At 33.9% G+C, this 17,788-nt stretch overlaps 1 pseudogene; it reads left to right on the forward strand.

The window, feature by feature from the left end:
• The first annotated feature begins 237 nt into the window (after nt 1–237).
• LOC141495797 (ubiquitin-conjugating enzyme E2 E2 pseudogene) lies at nt 238–4,922 on the forward strand (annotated as a pseudogene).
• The last annotated feature ends 12,866 nt before the right edge of the window (nt 4,923–17,788 follow it).

A 17,788-nucleotide genomic window follows, 5' to 3' on the forward strand; every position in this document is an offset into this window, starting at 1 on the left:
TGAATAGGAGGCAAAAATTTAACCCAAGTCTACCTGACTCCAAGTCTCACAAGCTTCAGGAGGCTAGGTTGGGAAATTTCAGAGGATAGTCTATTTTTTCTAATTGGTCAAAATTTACCTTCAAATACATTTATCCTTTAGTATTTAAAGATGATTTTACTCCCTTCCATATGGTCACTGCTTTGTGGGAAGCACTGATTAAACACTAACTATATACTTAGTGTCATTGTACAGTAGATGTCCCTGGCAGGAGGAAGACCTGAGTTGAAGAGCTGCCTCTGTCAAGTTTCCTATGGGAACCTAGGTAAGTCACTAAATCTCTTAGCTCTCCAGGCAACTGTTGAAGAACATAAATTATAAAGTGGGGGATGATTTAAATTGGCAGAGGGAAGCTGATAATTACCAATACTGATGAAATCATAAGAACATTGTTTGCAATTTATATCTGACCTTTCATAACTTCATTTAGAATTTTCTTGGCAAAGATAAAAGTGTGGCTTGCCATTTCCTTCTCTAGGGGAACAATTTTATCATGTAATCAGAATTACTTTTATAGAGTTACACAAATGGGGAGTATTTCAGGCTGAATTGGAACTGAGGTCTTCCTGACTCCAGGACTAATGCTCTATTCATTGAACAAGAAGCTGCCTAAATCATAGGAATAGGATCATGAAAATGATCATGGTGGCAGGGGTGGTGAGAGTGATGTTGCTGTTGCTGAGGTTGATGACGGTGGTGGTCAAAGCTAGACTGTATTCAACTCCTTAAGATTTACAAAGCATATATATATATATATATATAATCATTCCAACTGATTCACATTGCATTGAAGTTAAGATGGCTGATTTTTAATTGCTAAGTTAATGGTATGGTGAACATGGTTTTGTAGATTTAGATGGTTTATTTTTGTTTATTTTTGTTAAATTGATTTTTTTGAATGATGAAAATATGGACTGAGCTGGCTGTATGGAGGAGGTGTTTCTTGTACCAGAACTCAAAGAATAGTTAGAATTAAATGAAAGAACGTTTTTTCCATTAGCAATTTTCCATGAGTGAGTCTCATTCAGCCTGCCAAATCATGTTGCCAGACTGATCAATGAATATTTCTAAAATCCATTCATTGAAATACAGTTTATACTTCTGAGCCTTTCTTGTTTGCTATCATTTCATAGACTGTGGGAAAGCTCAGAGGCTCCTGGGTAAATTGTTTCTTTACTTGAGCAGTGTAATACTCATCACTTAGCACAGTGCCTTACTCAATGAAGCCTCTGTTTGCATTTGATTTTCCCCACCTTCATTAAAGTCATTAGTATCCATCAGAAAATGCTAAAATATTTAGACTGACATATTGACTAAATATAGACAACAGAACTGGTGTCCTTGTTCCTTCAGTCTCTGATATGCAATGTTATTTTTCCTGTAAGAAATCCTATTAGAACTTTCTCTGAAGCTCATGGAAGCCTAAACTTTCAGACTCAGAAGCCTTATCTAGGCCCATGCCCCTATTTTATTCTTTTTACAATGTTATTTATTGATGAGTTGTTTTCAGATAATTTTCATTTCTGGATAAAACTTCCCAAGAAGACACAGTTATTATGCAAACTTCTCTTGTAAGGTGCAGAAAACAGTATTGAAGCAAGACGACTTCACATGATTGCATTTCACAACAAATAAAACATTCTTCTCTAGTATTCCCTTTGCCAAGAAAAATAAAATGCTATGTAAAATGGAATATTTAATGTTTGGGGAATTAGAGTACTTACATTATATTCTAACTCTGCCACTAGATAGCTGTGTAAATTTGAGTAAGACTTCATTTTCTGAATGTTCTTGGAGAGCCTATGTAATAAACTATAGTATAGTGGATAAAACTCCAGAAAGATCCGGATTCTTTTCTGTTCTTTTTTTTTCCTTTTACCAGTAATCATTAGATTAAATCAAAATCTCCCAAAAAATGAACTCTGTTGGAGTAACGATAATTACTATTCCTGTCTGTTTTGATATATAATTGTTGATCAGATATTCAGTTATTTTCAACTCTTTGTGATTCCATGAACCATGTACTTTAAATCTTTCCATGTACTTTTTCCCTTGTACTCCATGTACTTTAAATCTTTCTATCCCACCACAGTTTCTTGAAGTCATTGAAGTTAGTGTTCATTGACTCCATGATATTATCTATCCACTTTATCCTCTGTTATTCCCTTTTCTTTTTGCCTACAATTTTTCCCAACAGCAAGGTCTTTACCAGTGAGTCCCATCGTCTCATTTTCTGGTCAAAGGATGTAAGTTTCAACTTCAGTATTTGAACTTTCAATGGATAGCCTAAATTAATATCTTGAAGTATTGACTTATATTCCTTGTTATCTAAGGGATTCTCAAAAATCTTCTCCAGCACTACAATTCAAAATATTGCTTCTGTGACATTATTTTCTTTATTGTCCAAATCTTATAAGCTAAATATTGCTCCTGTTAAAAATATAACTTTAACTATATGGACCTTTGTCAGAAAAGTAATCTCTCTCCTCCACATTTGTCATAGTTTTCCTTGCAAGGAACGAGTATCTTGTAATTTCATGCTTGCAATCACCTTTAACAATGATCTTTGAGTCCAAGAATATACAATAGGACATAGCTTCTATTTTAGCATCTTCTTTTTGCTAGGAAATGATGCAAACAGTTTCCAAGATCTTATTTTTGAGGTGTTACGCATTCTCCTCTTTCATATTCAGCAATAGACTTCTTAATTCCTCTTTACCTTCTGCCATTTGAGTGGGATTTTCTGCATGTATGAGTTTGTAGATATTTCTCCCAGATACTTTTATTCTAGTTTTTAATTCATTCAGTCTGGCCTTTTGCTTGTTGTACTCTGCATATATTTTAGTAAAGAATATGATACTATATAGCATTGTCAATATTTTGTTTTTGCAAGGCAGTAGGGTTAAGTGACTTGCCCAAGGCCACACAGCTAGGTAATTATTAAGTGGCTGAGGCCGGATTTGAACTCAGGTACTCCTGACTACAGGGCCAGTGCTCTATCCACTGTGCCACCTAGCCACCCCTTCCTTTCTCAATCTTAAACCAACCAGTTCCTCCATTTTTGATTCTAACCATTGCTTCTTGCTTTGCATATAGATTCCTCAGGAGACAAGTAGCATGATTTGGTTCCTTCCTACTCTTTGAGAGTTTGACACATTTTGTTGAGTTCATACAAATATTTGAAGTAGAAATCACATGTCTTTTTCTCGAACTCTCTGACTTTCCCCATAATACAGAGAATGATGACAATTGGGTGGCTAGTTTCTCTGTCTTTTTGAACTTTACTGGTTAGAGCAATTAGGTGGTACAGTGGGTAGAGCATCAGCCTTAAAGTCAGCAGGACATGAGTTCAAATCTAGCCTCAGACATTCACTCAAATCCAATTCATATCTTTGTTATGGCTTCACTTCCCTGATATCATGGTTCTTCTTCAAGAACAAAGCATAAACATCATCCTCAATTTTCTGGTAATTCTTGGTTCACAATCTTCTGAAGCCTCTCTTGCAGCATCTTAAGCAGAATCTTGCTGGTGTGTGATATGTATACCATGTTATATGAGGGAAATGAATAAGTCATTTCACCACTGCTGACCTCAGTTCATTGGATCTCGGTTTAGAATAGTGTCTAATGTCATTTTTTGATCTAAATACATAAACCCTGACCCATAAACCTTGTCTTATTGTTAACATATCTGAAATATTTATCTAGGTTTTTTTTTAGAGTGGAACTGTATTTAAGAAGGAAAAAAGGAAGATAAGTTTGTGTAGGTGTAGGTAGGTGATGTGTAGTATGTATGTGCATGTGTGTGTGTGTTTGCATGTGTTTGTGTATGTATGTAAACATCTCATAAGGAAGGTGCTGGTGCATTCATTTTTCATAGAGTCCTGAGAGTCAGGAATTGAAGCTTGAGTGTGAGTTGAAAGACAATGGAGACTTGAAGGTGAAGGAATGAAGGTTGCTGAGTAAATGTGGCAGAGTAGTGGTGGAAAGTTCTGAGTCTTTTTTCATCCTCCTCCTTGTATCTTTCCTCTTCTTTCCCTCTCCACAATCATCCCAAGAGAGTGGACTCTCTGTACAATCTCCCCATCCCAGCATATAAGATATTCCCTGAAGGACAAAGAGTTGAGGACAATGCAAATAATAACAGAGGCAACTCTGAAGCCTGGCTTACAGCATCTTAAGCCAAATCTTGCTGGTGTGTGATAGATATGCTTAACATACAGTATGAGGGAAATTGGTAAGTCATTTCAAGTCATTCAAGAAGGCAGCTCAAAGCCAAAACAATAACATGAAATGAGGGCAAGTTTTACCCAAGAAAAAGGATGGCAACATCTCTAGAAAGACTGTTTATAAACTTACAACGAGTACAAATATAACTGCACTAATTACGTTGGATCTTCCTCCAAACTGAAGTGTTGGATCCAAATGAGATATTTATGAATGGGAGTCAACTATTGGGGGACCTCTAGGATCTTTTTATGGAAGAGGTGTTTTCTTTCTTGACATTACAATCTCAACAGAGTACCCATTTAAACCACTTAAGGCTACATTTAGAACAAGAATTTATCAATATAATATTAATAGTCAGGGAATAATCTATCTGTACATTCTAAAGGAATGTATCTTCACTATTTCTAATGTTCTTTCTATCTACTTCTCACAAATTTCAACCCTGCTGACCACCTTGTGGGAAGTTTTACCAGTCAGTATTATATATGACCATCAGAGCAAAACATGATAGAATAGCTAGGCAATGGACCAAAAGATACCCAATAAAGGAACAGAGGAACCTCCTACTATGGATCTTAGGCATACTTCTCAGCAAACACATTCACCAAATGCATAAGTATCCTTTCCCCTTCTCTGTGGACTTATTTTTATGATATTTTGAACCACTTTGTGATGATATGTTTTCCTTTCTTTCCTTTTATCATTTTTATTTTATTATCCCTCCTGTTCAGTTTTATAACTTGAGAAGTTGTTTCCTGTCCTGTAGATGGGCATTTTCTGATCTTTGTTTGTTTTCAGAGAAAAGAATGATGTATTAGTAATAGCTTAGGGCTTTGTCACAAAGTTATATTCATGTGCCTTTTTTTTTTCTTTCGTGTGGTCTTTGGGAAAACAAAACAAATTCAGAATTATGCCTCATTTCTACTTCAATATAGTGTTTCTGGATAATTTTTTGGGGTACTGAAGTCTTTAATAGTGCATTTATGGTACTGGGAACCAGTCATCTACAGTCACTGTGTATTACTGAGTCTTTCTGTATTACTAGACTTCTGTGTCCCACACAAAAGACTCTTGGCTTGAACAAAATAATATGTATTTTTGATTCACTTAAAGCGCATGTAAATTTCTTAGGGATATGACACCTTTTGCTGTGGATCAGTTGATATACACTTATTTTGCAATAGTACTCAAGAAAATATTGTGTGCAGAGAAGGAAAAAAGAAAGGAAGGACAGAAGGAAGGGAAAGAGGGAGAGAGAAAGGGAACATGTCAAAATGGCCTATTTTTTGTTAGGCACTCTACAGATATCTAATTTAATCTTCATTACAACTTGGTAGATTCTATTATTTTCATCTTTTTACCACTGAGGAGTATGAGGAAAAAGGAATTAAAATACTTGCTCATGAGGACAAAGACACTGACAGACCTCAGTTTGATGTAAGGAAAATCTTCCCCAAATGAAAAATGCCATTGTAATGGACTAACAGAGTAAGCCATGTATTTCCTTTTCCCTTAAAGTCTTTTATCTTAGCCTTGCTGCTAGTAATATTTCAGAACTGTTACCAGGATGCTTGCTGGTATAAGTAGACAAGATAAGCAAATTATGGAATATGGAATACTATGTTGACTTATGAAAGTATGAAAGGGATAATTTCAGAGCAGCCTGGCAGGTCTAGTACAAACTGATAAAGTGAAGTGAGAACAAGAGAGCAATTATACAAGTATATGCAAATAATACGGGTGTCAAGCTCATGTCCCCCAAAATTCCAAGTGGCTCCCAAAGCTTATTAAGACATAATTGGAAAATGTTTAACAGCATACATAAAAACACAATTCAAATTAATGCTAATCTGGGACTTTCTAAGTCAACATGTGACAGTGATATTAATTTCTTACTTGACTTAGATAACAAAAATTCCTTGATTTTACAAAACCATGAAGGCATGTGGTTATTCCACTTTCCAATACTTCACTTTCTTAAAATAAGATGAAGAGTCACATTCACACTTATAATTTTCTGAGTATAGTAACCCAGAGAAACACAAACTAAATATAGGTCAACATCTCATACTATGTGCCAAGATGATCTTCAAATGGAGACAAAAATATAAAGGATGATGTCATAAGCAAATTAAAGAAGCATATCAATGATTATAGGGAGAATTCATGAATATACCTTGCATAGTTCATTAATATGTCAGAGGCTCATAAGCAATAGAATGAAAAAAATTCTTAAAAGGACAATTTTGTTTATGCATTTCTTATAAAGCTCTTACAGAAACCAAATTAATGTTGTTAAATAGAAGAGAACCATCTAATTGTGGAGAAATGTAAAATTTTTCTAGTAGAAGTCTTCAAAAATATATGTGTATAGATATAGGAATGTACATAAATATGTATGCACATATTTTAGCTGTGCTTTTATGTAAATATATGAACATACATATATAGCATTCCAAATTTTAAGAATAAGAGCTTATCTCTAATCAACAAATGGTCAGAGGTTATAAATAGGCAATTTTCTGAGGAAGAAACCAAACTCTTAATATCATATAGAAAATGCTTTAAAAACTAACAAAAATATACAAATCAAAACAAATTCAAGATTCTAATTCATATCATCAAATTAGGCAAAGTTGACCATAAAGGAAAATTGCAGATGTTTGAGAGACTATGAGAAATTAGGTACAGTAATGTAATGCTAAAGTTGTGAACTGGTCTAACCATCTGGAAGGCAATTTAGGATTCTGACTTAAAAAAAAACAATTAAAAATCCATACCCTTTGAATCAGAGATATCCCTAGTAGGTCTATATGTGAAAGAAATTTTTTAAAAAAGGAAAAATGACTCAGATATACAAATATATTTAATAGTTCTTATAGTTGTAGCAAAATGCTAGAAATTAAAGGGACTTCCTTTAGTTGTAAAATGACTGAACAGATTATGACACATGAACATAATACTATTTTGACCTAAGAATATATGAAAGGGATGATTTCAGAGAAGCCTGGGAAGACATGTAGGAGCTGATACAGAGTGAAGCAATTACACAATATGAACATTACAAAGACAAAGAACTAAAAAAAAAAACAAAGACAAAGAACTTTGAAAGACTTCAAAATGTTATCAACTCAAAGACCAAGTTGGATTCCAAAGGATTCAAGATACACCATACTACCCTCATCCATGCAGAGAAATGAAGCATTAAATATGTATATTGAAACCCATTTTTTGGATAGTGATAAGTTTTTGTTTAGATTTAATATACATAAACACACACACATATAGTCTGAGGTTTTTAGTTCAGTTTCATCTTTTTCCTTCAGTAAAGCAGTTGAGGAGAGAAGATTGCTTTTTGTTGATTAAATATAAGATCAAAAATGAAATACTAACTCAGAGGCAAAATGATGCTAGTACACTTTTTCAATCTCTGTACATATAAAGATTGAAACATAATGACCACTGAGAGTAATTAGTAAATAGATTTTAATATTCCAGGTGAGCCCCTTCTGTTGCCCTTCCTTTCCCACTTGTTTTTGTCTGTCTTTTGTATTTTCACTATTGGCAACTTCCAAAGAACCGGGGCCATTGATTTAATGTTTTATTTTTTTTTTCAATTATCAAGGGGAAAGGAAAGGAAGAGGTATGGGAATAAATAGTTAGTGAGAACCTACTTAAGAATTTCCTATGTCATTTTATCTGAATGACAAGGCTGTGAGGTAGATGTTAGTATGATCCTAATTTCATAGTTAAGGAAACTGAGGTGTGTGTTTTGCGTAGTTACAGAGTTAATGGCTTAGTCTGAATTTGAACTCAAGTTTTCTTGATTCCATTTTGTAACTCCAAATGACCACCAAGAAAGAAAAAGAAAATCAAAAGAAAAAAATTAAACTCATAAATCAAACATTCAAAGTCAAAAGAGAAAATTACTTTTTTTGGTCATGACCAAAAATGTACTTCTCATTTTGCATTTTTAATCCATCACCTCTTTGACAGAGTTGAGTAGAATATTTCATTATCAGTCTTCTAGAATCACAGATTGTTATGGCATGTATTAGAATTTTCAAGACTTCTAGAGTTGTTTTTCTTTATACCATAGTTGGTATGTAAATTTTCATGGTTCTGCTCACTTCACTCAGCATAAGTTCCCAGAGATCATTCCAGGTGGAGCTCATGATTTCTGTGGGGGTTTATATTTATTTGGGTTTTTGAATTTTTATTTTTTATCATGATTCCTTCCCAAAGGATTTGGGAATATTTACAGGATAAAACACATGAAAAAAATGGAAAAAAAATTAATAAGATAAAACAGAGACCATACAAAGCAGTCTCAGAGAGTTTGATGCCACCCGGTCTCTCAGCACTGAAGAAAATAATTCCCTAAAAATATAAAAAGGAACAAAGGGAAGCTGATGATTTTGTGATAAATCAAGAAGAAGTAATAAAACAAAACTAAAAGAATGAAAAACTAGAAGAAAATGTAAAATAGCTCATTGGAAAAACAACTGACGTGGAAAACAGATCCAGGAGAAAAAAATTAAAAATTATTGAGTTACATGAAAGCCATGACATTATTTTCATGATATTATCAAGGAAAACTTCTCTGATATTTTTGAAGCAGCAAAATAGAAATTGATAGAATCCATCTGAAAGAGATCCCCAAAGAAAAACTGCAAGCAATGGAATAGCCCAATTTCAGAGCACCCAAGTAAAGGAGAAAATATTGCTAGCAGTCAGAAAGAAACAAATATTGCAGAGCCATAGTCAGGACAACACAAGATGTAACAGCTTCTCCATTCAGGGGTTGTAAGGCTAGGGATTTGATATTCAGGAAGGCAAAAAATCTTGGATAACAAACAAGAATCAATCAGCCAGCAAAACTGAAACTACTCTTTGAAGGGAAAATATGAATATACAATGAAATGGGAGACTTTCAAACTTTCCTGCTGAAATGACCAGAGCTGAACAGAAAATTTGATCTTCAAAAACAGTATTCAAAGTGTAATAGATTTAATGATGTTGAACTGCTTATATACCTCCATGGGAAGATGATTCTGATAACTCATAATGAACTTTCTCATTTATTAGGGTACTTAGATCAGATAGATATACAGACAAGGCACATGTGGGAGTTGAATTTGAAGGAATAACATATTAAAAAGATGAAATTAATGCATGAAAGAAGAATTACTGGGAGAAAGAGAAAAGGAAGAGGTTGGGTTGTTTTTTTCAAATAAAGGAAGCAAGACAAATTTTTTGTAGTGTAGTGGAAGAGAGGGGAAGTAAGGGGAAAGTGAGCAATCCTTTCTCTCAATGTAATTGGCTAAGAGAGGGAATAAGATATACTCCATTCAGTATAGAATTCCATCTTCTCTAGAGAAAAACAGGAGAGGAAAGGGACTGGGAGTAGATGATAGAAGGGAATAATAATTGAGTGAGGGAGAAGTCAGATGCAATAGGTTTTGAGGACAGACAGGAAGAAAGGTGTGACAGGATAAAATAAATGGGGCAGTGGGAGTTAGGATGGAGGGAAATACAGTTAGCAAGAGTAACTGTGGGGAAAAATTGTAACAAGTTTCTCTGATAAAGATCTCATTTCTCAAACATAGAAAATTGAGTCAAATTTATTAAAAAAGCAATCTCCAAATGATAAATGCTCAAAAATATGAACAATGTTCAGACAAGGCCTTCAATGCTATTTACTTAAATAATTTTTTTCAAAAATGTCTTTACTCACTATTGATAAAGTGAAACGCAAGTTGGAACAATTCTGAGTTACTTCCTTATACTAATTGGATTGGCTATTAAAACAGAAGGAGAAAATGACAAATATTAAAAGGGATGTAGAAAAAATGCTACATTAATATACTGTTTGAATCTGTGAAATGATTCAACAATTCTGCATACCAATTTGGAATTAGCAGTACCATGACCAGGTCTATATTTCAGAAGATATGAAAAGCAGCAAGGAAGAAAACCTATCTCTATAAGAATATGTTTTGGAGGTCTTCTCTAGTGGCGAAACTCTAGATTGAGGGGATGGATGCTCATTGGTTTGGCAACAATTTGTGGTATATGATTAAGATTAAATGATTTTCAATTACAAGAAATGATGAACAGTATGCTTTTAGCAAAAACCTTACATGAGCAGATTCAATGGGAAATGGACTAATTATAAAGTAACAGCAATGATGTAGGATGATCCTCTATGAATCACTTACCTTTTCTCAATAATACTAGATCTCGGAAGGACTTATAATAAAGAATACTATATATTACAAAGATCACTGATACTGTGTCTAATATAGATTGAAGCATAGTTTTTTATACTTTAATTTTCATGAAATTTCTCTTTTTTGAGGTGGCTATGTTTATTTTTACAACATAACTGTTGTGGAAATAATTTTCATGGCTACCTATTTTTAACTTATATCAAATAACTAGCTTTCTCCATGATGGATAGTGGGGTGGGAGGAAGGGAGAGAATTTGAAATTCAGATTTTAAAAGTGAAAGATGATAGAGTAATTGAAAAAAAAATTCTTAATTTAGAATCAGGAGGATCTGACTATAATTAAGACTCAACTATTTACTACTCAGGTTCTCATCAGACAAGTCATCCTATTTCTAAGACCTAGTGTCCTCACTTTTTTTTAAAAGGGTGGACTCAATGACCTCTAAGTCCTTACTTGATGCTCAGTTAATGTTATTATGATAACATAATAACCATAACAGCACTAATGCAGGCACCAAATGCAAATTTAATATACACATCGGTAGCTTGATTGTCAAATATTACATCGAGGAATGATGACTGTTTTCTTGAAAGAAAGAATCTATATTAAAATGAAATCAGTTGTCTGAACTCCCCCAAAATATCAATGGATTAAACATGAGTGCTTTATTGGATCATAAACTAAATGTGAAATTATAAAATGATGTGGGTCACAAAATGACAGTGCAAATTTATGCCAAATAAGAATAAAAATAAAAGTACTTGGTGACTAGTATTAATAAGAAGCTAGTCCTACCACTCTTCATCATAGCCAGAATATATTTGGAGTATTATTTTAATGTCTGGATATGACACTTGAGTCAGCTAAATGGTGCAATGGATGGAGCACTGAGCTTAGAGTCAGAAAGTCAGAAAGTAGTCAGAACACTTTGAGTTCAAATACCACTTCAGAAACTTAGCTCTGAGACTTGGGACATGTAACTTCTGTTTGCCACTGGAGAAAAAAATGGCAAATCCCTCTAGCATCTTTGCCAAAAACATAAATGTATGGACCTTTGTCCAAGGGTTCATGAAGACATGTGGGGTGGCTAGGTGGCATAGTGGATAAAGCACCAGCCCTGGAGTCAGGAGTACCTGGGTTCAAATCTGATCTCAGACATTTAATGATTACCTAGCCATGTGGCCTTGGGCAAGCCACTTAACTCCATTTGCCTTACAAAAAAACCCTAAAAAAAAGAGTTAGACATGACTGAAATGACTGAACAGTAAAGACATTTGAAGAAGGATATTGATGAGTTAGAGAGCATCCAGAGGAAAATGTGGATAATGGTGAAGAACACTGAAGTCACTATATAAGGATTGGGCTGAAGTAACTGAAATAGTTGAGAACAGAAAACATTGAGTAGGGAAAGTGATACAGTCTTCAAGCATTACAAGGTTTGCCATAGGGAAGAAGGATTCGATTTGTTTGGCTTGGACTAAAGGACAATACTAGGACCAATAACTGATTTATCACTACTGAAATGGTGACGGGGAAAACAAACAAAGACACAAACAAAAGTCAAATTTGATTAAGGATGACTTTGAGACATTTATTTGCCTTCCCCTCCCCACACGATTAGAACTAGATAAAGACCTTGACTGCAAGAATCTGTCATCATGGTCATTATATACATAAATAAAGAAGCTTCCAACTATATAGTGAATTGTTTCTTCCAGAAGCTGAAAGGACATTTCCTGCATGAAATTTCACAATACTGTATTTGACCTAGAAGTTTAATGTGGAGAATTAAACTTATAGCAACTCATTATTGAATCCCTTACAGACAGAGGAAAAAGATGAACCAAATGTTGTCATATAAACACATTATATATATATATATATATATATATATATATATATATATATATATTATATATATGTATATATATATGCCCATATATCATACATATTTAAAAAGTATCTAAAATGATATTGAAGCATATGATTGCCAGAGAAAAGTTGTTAATCTAGAAAAAATCATACTACATTGGTTATAAACTCAATATATGGAATGATGGGATGTTGAGAAGACTTATGGACATTTTGAACACATAAGGTCAAGAGTTCCACTATCTTAATTGGTTGCTAAGGTCCCAGAGGAGCAGACACAAAAGTGACATAGCTAAAGTTGATAGGTCTTTGTGGATACCTTCTCATTCAATGAAAGAACCTCCTTCTTAATACCTAGAATAAGTTGCATGGTGTTTATAAATGCCCCATAATCTGTCTTTCCAAATCATTTCCTTTACATATCAGCATTTTTTTTCAGAAACAGTTCCCTTACTTTCTCCATAGAAGCCTAAGGTACTGATTTTTACTGTTATATCAGGAAATATCCCTATAAATTAGACATCATAAAGTGAAATGGGCTAGCTCAAGAAGCAGGATTATAGGATTGTAATTCTAGGGTTTACAGGAATTCCCAAGGTGATCTATTTACACAAAGTAGGAACATAGCATCATAAATTTAGAACCATAAGACCCCTTGAAATTCATATTGACCAATCCCTTCAAATCAAAGGATCACATTAGGATCATAGATTGTCCACTAAATCATGACTTAGAGGTTATCTTTTCCAATTCAATCATTTTACATAAGGAAATGAGGGTCCAGAAAAATGAAATAAATTATTCAAGATTAATAAGGTTGGAAGTGAATGGTTGAGATTCAAACTGAATTATTATGATTCTAAATATAGCAGAAACACTGAATAGTCTTTCTCTATTGTGCTATGCTGTTTTCCCTCAAAAAAAAAGATCTTAAAACAGATGCTGTGATAAAGCATTGAGTAGATATTATAGAAAGTATTATAGTTAGGAGGCAGATTTATGTTTTATCTTAGTCCTCTTTCAACTCTGAAAGTTTGTGATTCTTTAATCAAGTAAAGTAATTAAAGCATATTTTATTTGCAAGGCAATGGGGTTAAGTGGCTTGCCCAAGTCCTCACAGCTAGGTAATTATTAAGTGTCTGAGGCCGGATTTGAACTCAGGTACTCCTGACTCCAGGGCCTTTGCTCTATCCACTCTGCCACCTAGCTGCCCCAAGCATATATTTCTTAAAGGAACATTGGGAATTCTGGTTTGAGTCACAGGACAATGGGAGACTGTATTCATTGATCCTCAGTTTCCAACACCATCTTTTATTAAGTTTGACTCTGGGTTTCCAAGACCATTAAAATTGGGTTTGTTTTCTTAACGTGATATTATACATTTATATTATAGGTTTCCAACATTGCTTTAATGTCATTAAATCAGTGCTTGCCGATTGATTTATTTTGAAAAGATAAAAAACCCTCCAAGACAGCTTCTTCTTAATTATTTTACTGATTCATCACTCACAAATTAAATTCTCCTTTTAACTTATGGGCAAAACTTAACTTATTAACATCCAACCTCTAAGTGTCCCCTCATTTTCTAAGATGGATAAGGAATTAAGGATCAGTGATTTTTGCAGTGCCCCCTATGTGTATGTATAGGAAGTCATTAGATTGCTCAACAATAAACATGCCTCTGGAGGTGTTGTCTAAAGATTCTAACAAATGTGATAATACATTGTGTGGATATTATAGAAAGGATTGTAGTTTGATTACAGATTGTAGTAGATTTTCTCTGATGGGGTATGTGGAAAACAACATGGACATAAATGTGTACAATGAATGTACAGAATCAATGGAAAGGTACATTATGTGATAGGAGGGTATTGGCAAATGGAGAAACTTGGATAGATTTCATATAGAAGGCGGGGTTTTTGCTGAGTCTTGGAGAAAGCCAGAAAAAAAAAACTAACAGGTAGAACTGACAGGGGATGGGGACAGCCAGTATATAATGGGAGACAGAATATGGTGAAAAGAAAAACAAAAAGGTTTGGATTAAAAAATTCATGGGAAGGAATAGGTTTAAGGAGACTGGAAAGATGGGAAAGGGTTCAGTTATTACACTCTCTTCTGGGGATACAATGACAAAAATGAAATAATCATTGTCCTTAGGGAGTTTAAATTTTCATGAAGGAGATAGTATGATTCTATGATCTTATGGTTCTATGTTCTTCTATATATAAAATTATAATATCTACATACATACACACACAATATGTACAGAAATAACTAGAAGCTAATTTGGAGTTGGAGAGAAGAAACCACTTCAGGACCTTGGAGAGCACACAGTACTAGCATGGGCCCTGACAAATCAAATGTTCCAGCAAAGGAATTTGAGAAAGAGCAATTTATGACTGCTTGACTTTGTGCAAATTATTTAACTTCTCTTAACCTCTTTATCTGTAAAATTATGTTGACATTTATTATTGTAACTTAAATACTAAGTGATTACATTTCATGATCAGAATCTCTGAGTTGAAAGGCACATGAGAGATAAGTCTTTCTGCATCAATTCAACAATAATTTATTAAGCAATTACTATGAGAATGGCACTGTTCTAGGCACTGAGGATACAGAATCCTATTAGAGGTATCCTAGGACCAGGTAATTCTATCAGTTCTTAATATACCTCGAAATTTATCATCTACAACAAATTAGGGCTCAATATATTATTTTATTGAGTATATAGGCTTAAGTATTAATTATTGAAAATAAATTTAAAAATGTTTTATGTATGTATGTATATTTATGAAGAGCCAGTTGTTAAATATTTGCAAATCCACTCCTGGATTTGCCTGAAATGAGTCTGGTCTTGAATGAACTTATATTTTTCTGATGTTGGCAAGTTGCAAGAAAGGGGAAATACCATTTATCCTGAAAAAAAAAAAATATATATATATATATATATATATATATATATATATATATAAAGAAAATATTCAAAGGGATGTAACAACTGGAGAAGAATTAAGAGATGATAACAAAACTTTCAACCCTGAAGGAAACTTAACTTGGAATTCCAAGAGAAGAGTGAAATACAATTTAGGTCTCTAGTAAGCCTATCATAGAAAGGGATGTATAAGCAATTACAAGCAAACTAGTTAATTTTGACAGTTAAAGCTCCTTTCTTATTAATATACAAGACATTACAGAGTTAGAAAGACAGTATGTAGTGACTACATGCAGTACCTTTCAATAAGATACATCCATGCACACAATATCCATACCTATTTACTGATTTTTCAGTTGCATTAATCTGGAGACTCCCTATCAGGAATATGTTGATCAAAATACCACCCACCCTAGTTCCATGACTGTATCTCAAAATATGCATTCAAGAGTGAGTTCTAAACTTGGGCTCTGCTGTCTGCTAGCTAACACTTGTTTTAGTCACTTAGTTCAATGATATGCTTAATCTAGCATGGTGTTTTCCAACATGCTTGTCTTCTTCCCTAACGTTCTGAGTGATCATTTGTTTTGCTTTCTTGAATCCCAGCAGGAAATTCCGCCCCAGATGTTCACGGCATACTTACAAGATATTTTCCCCTTCCCAACTGTGATTGAAATAGAAATAATTCACTCTGAAGTCGAGATGTGCATATAATATCATTAGTATTTTTCCCCTTGTCTGCAGGAGAGATAAAAAAAAAAAGAAAAGACTGATGACTGCTCATTTCTATCACCTGGGTTATACCTGCAAAACTTAGGATGTTGGAAATGGGGAAACTGGAAATGCTTTCATGGGCATTGCTGAAACTGATTTCAAAAGGAAGATTCTTCCCTTTCTGCTTACAGGAATGAGGGTAGTTCTACATTCTATTTGACATTAAGAACATATGATTTATATCAGAACTTTCCCTGATATGGTCTCCTGCAAAACATTTATTAAGTAACAAACATGTTCAAGTGATAAACTGGGTGATACAGATATAAAAACAAATGGAATAGTCCTTGCCTTTAAGGAACTTATATTCTATCTGGAAAGATAAAATATGTACTTTTATTATATATTAAATCTGTACAAAAGAAACACAAGGTAATTTTGTGGTAGTGTATAGCCAACAATTAAGGGAAGAGGGAAAGTTCATGTAAGAGGCAGTATATGAGTTGAGTTTGGGGGGAAAAAAACCTCTCTTTCTTATGGAATTTTCTTATTTTTTCAGGAAACCACTGCAGGAAATCATAGTTTCCTAAAACATGAGTCCTAATTCATTGCTAATCCATAACAATCCTCTACAACATAAATAACAATCATATGCACCAGACTCTGGCCATAAGACTCTGAAGTGTTGGCCAAACCACATCATCTTTTCTTTTTTTATTGTACTTTTTTTATGCAAATGCTTGTTTTAGTCTTTAAATTAAAAATAAAATAAAAAATTTAAATATAATTGCCAAATTCTTAACAAAGTAAATGAAAATATATTGGAATGTGAATGCTACTAATTAATATCTGTTTTCTAAGTCATTGTGTGATCCAGAGTAAGATGTGTATTGTTTACTTGCCCCCCCCCCCTTTATTTGAGTTTGATACCACTGTTTTACATCCTAGGTGGACTAGTCCAAAACTTTGGACAGACTTACACAACTGGTAATTATTGTGCTTCCCTCTGTTATATCCCCTCATAATTATTCCATATACAAAATTTGATGTCATGTTGCTTCCATCATGAGATTGAAATCTTGAGGGCAATGATGACTTTTACCTATTTTTTTAATCCTGAGTGCTTTATTCAGTGCCAGTCACCTACTAGACATATTGATTGATTGATTGCTATTCTTGTGTCTTATTGAATTTCCAAGTCACTGTTAACTGAAAGGAGAAATCTCCTTACTCCTAATGAATTCAGACTGGAGAATCAGTTTATATAAGTTGATAGCACAGAGTAATTCCTGAAGATGTTGCTCCTCTGTCCCCTAATTTCTTTCTTTTATTTTACAAGGCAATCAGTTTAAGTGATTTGCCCAAAGTCACACAGTTATGTAATTATTAAGGGTCTGAGACCAGATTTGAATTCATGTCCTTCTGACTCCAAGGCCAGTTCTCTAGCCTCCATGCTTCCCCTCTGTCCCCTATTTTCTTTTTTGTTTGTTTGTCTGTTTGTTTCTTAGTTTTTGCAAGGAAATGGTGTTAAGTAACTTGCCCAAGGCCACAGTGCTAGATAATTATTAAGTGTCTGAGGCCAGATTTGAACTGAGGTACTCCTGACTCTAGGGCCAATGCTCTATCCACTGCGCAATCTAGCCACCCCTGTCCCCTATTTTCAATGCTTATTGTATCTGTTCTCCTTATACCAAATCCTACAACAAGATGGGACATAGATCAAAAATGCAAGAAAGCAATCTAAAGAAAAAAGGGAGACCAAAG

Source organism: Macrotis lagotis, chromosome 1, assembly GCF_037893015.1.
Source record: "Macrotis lagotis isolate mMagLag1 chromosome 1, bilby.v1.9.chrom.fasta, whole genome shotgun sequence".
NCBI lineage: Eukaryota > Metazoa > Chordata > Mammalia > Peramelemorphia > Peramelidae > Macrotis > Macrotis lagotis.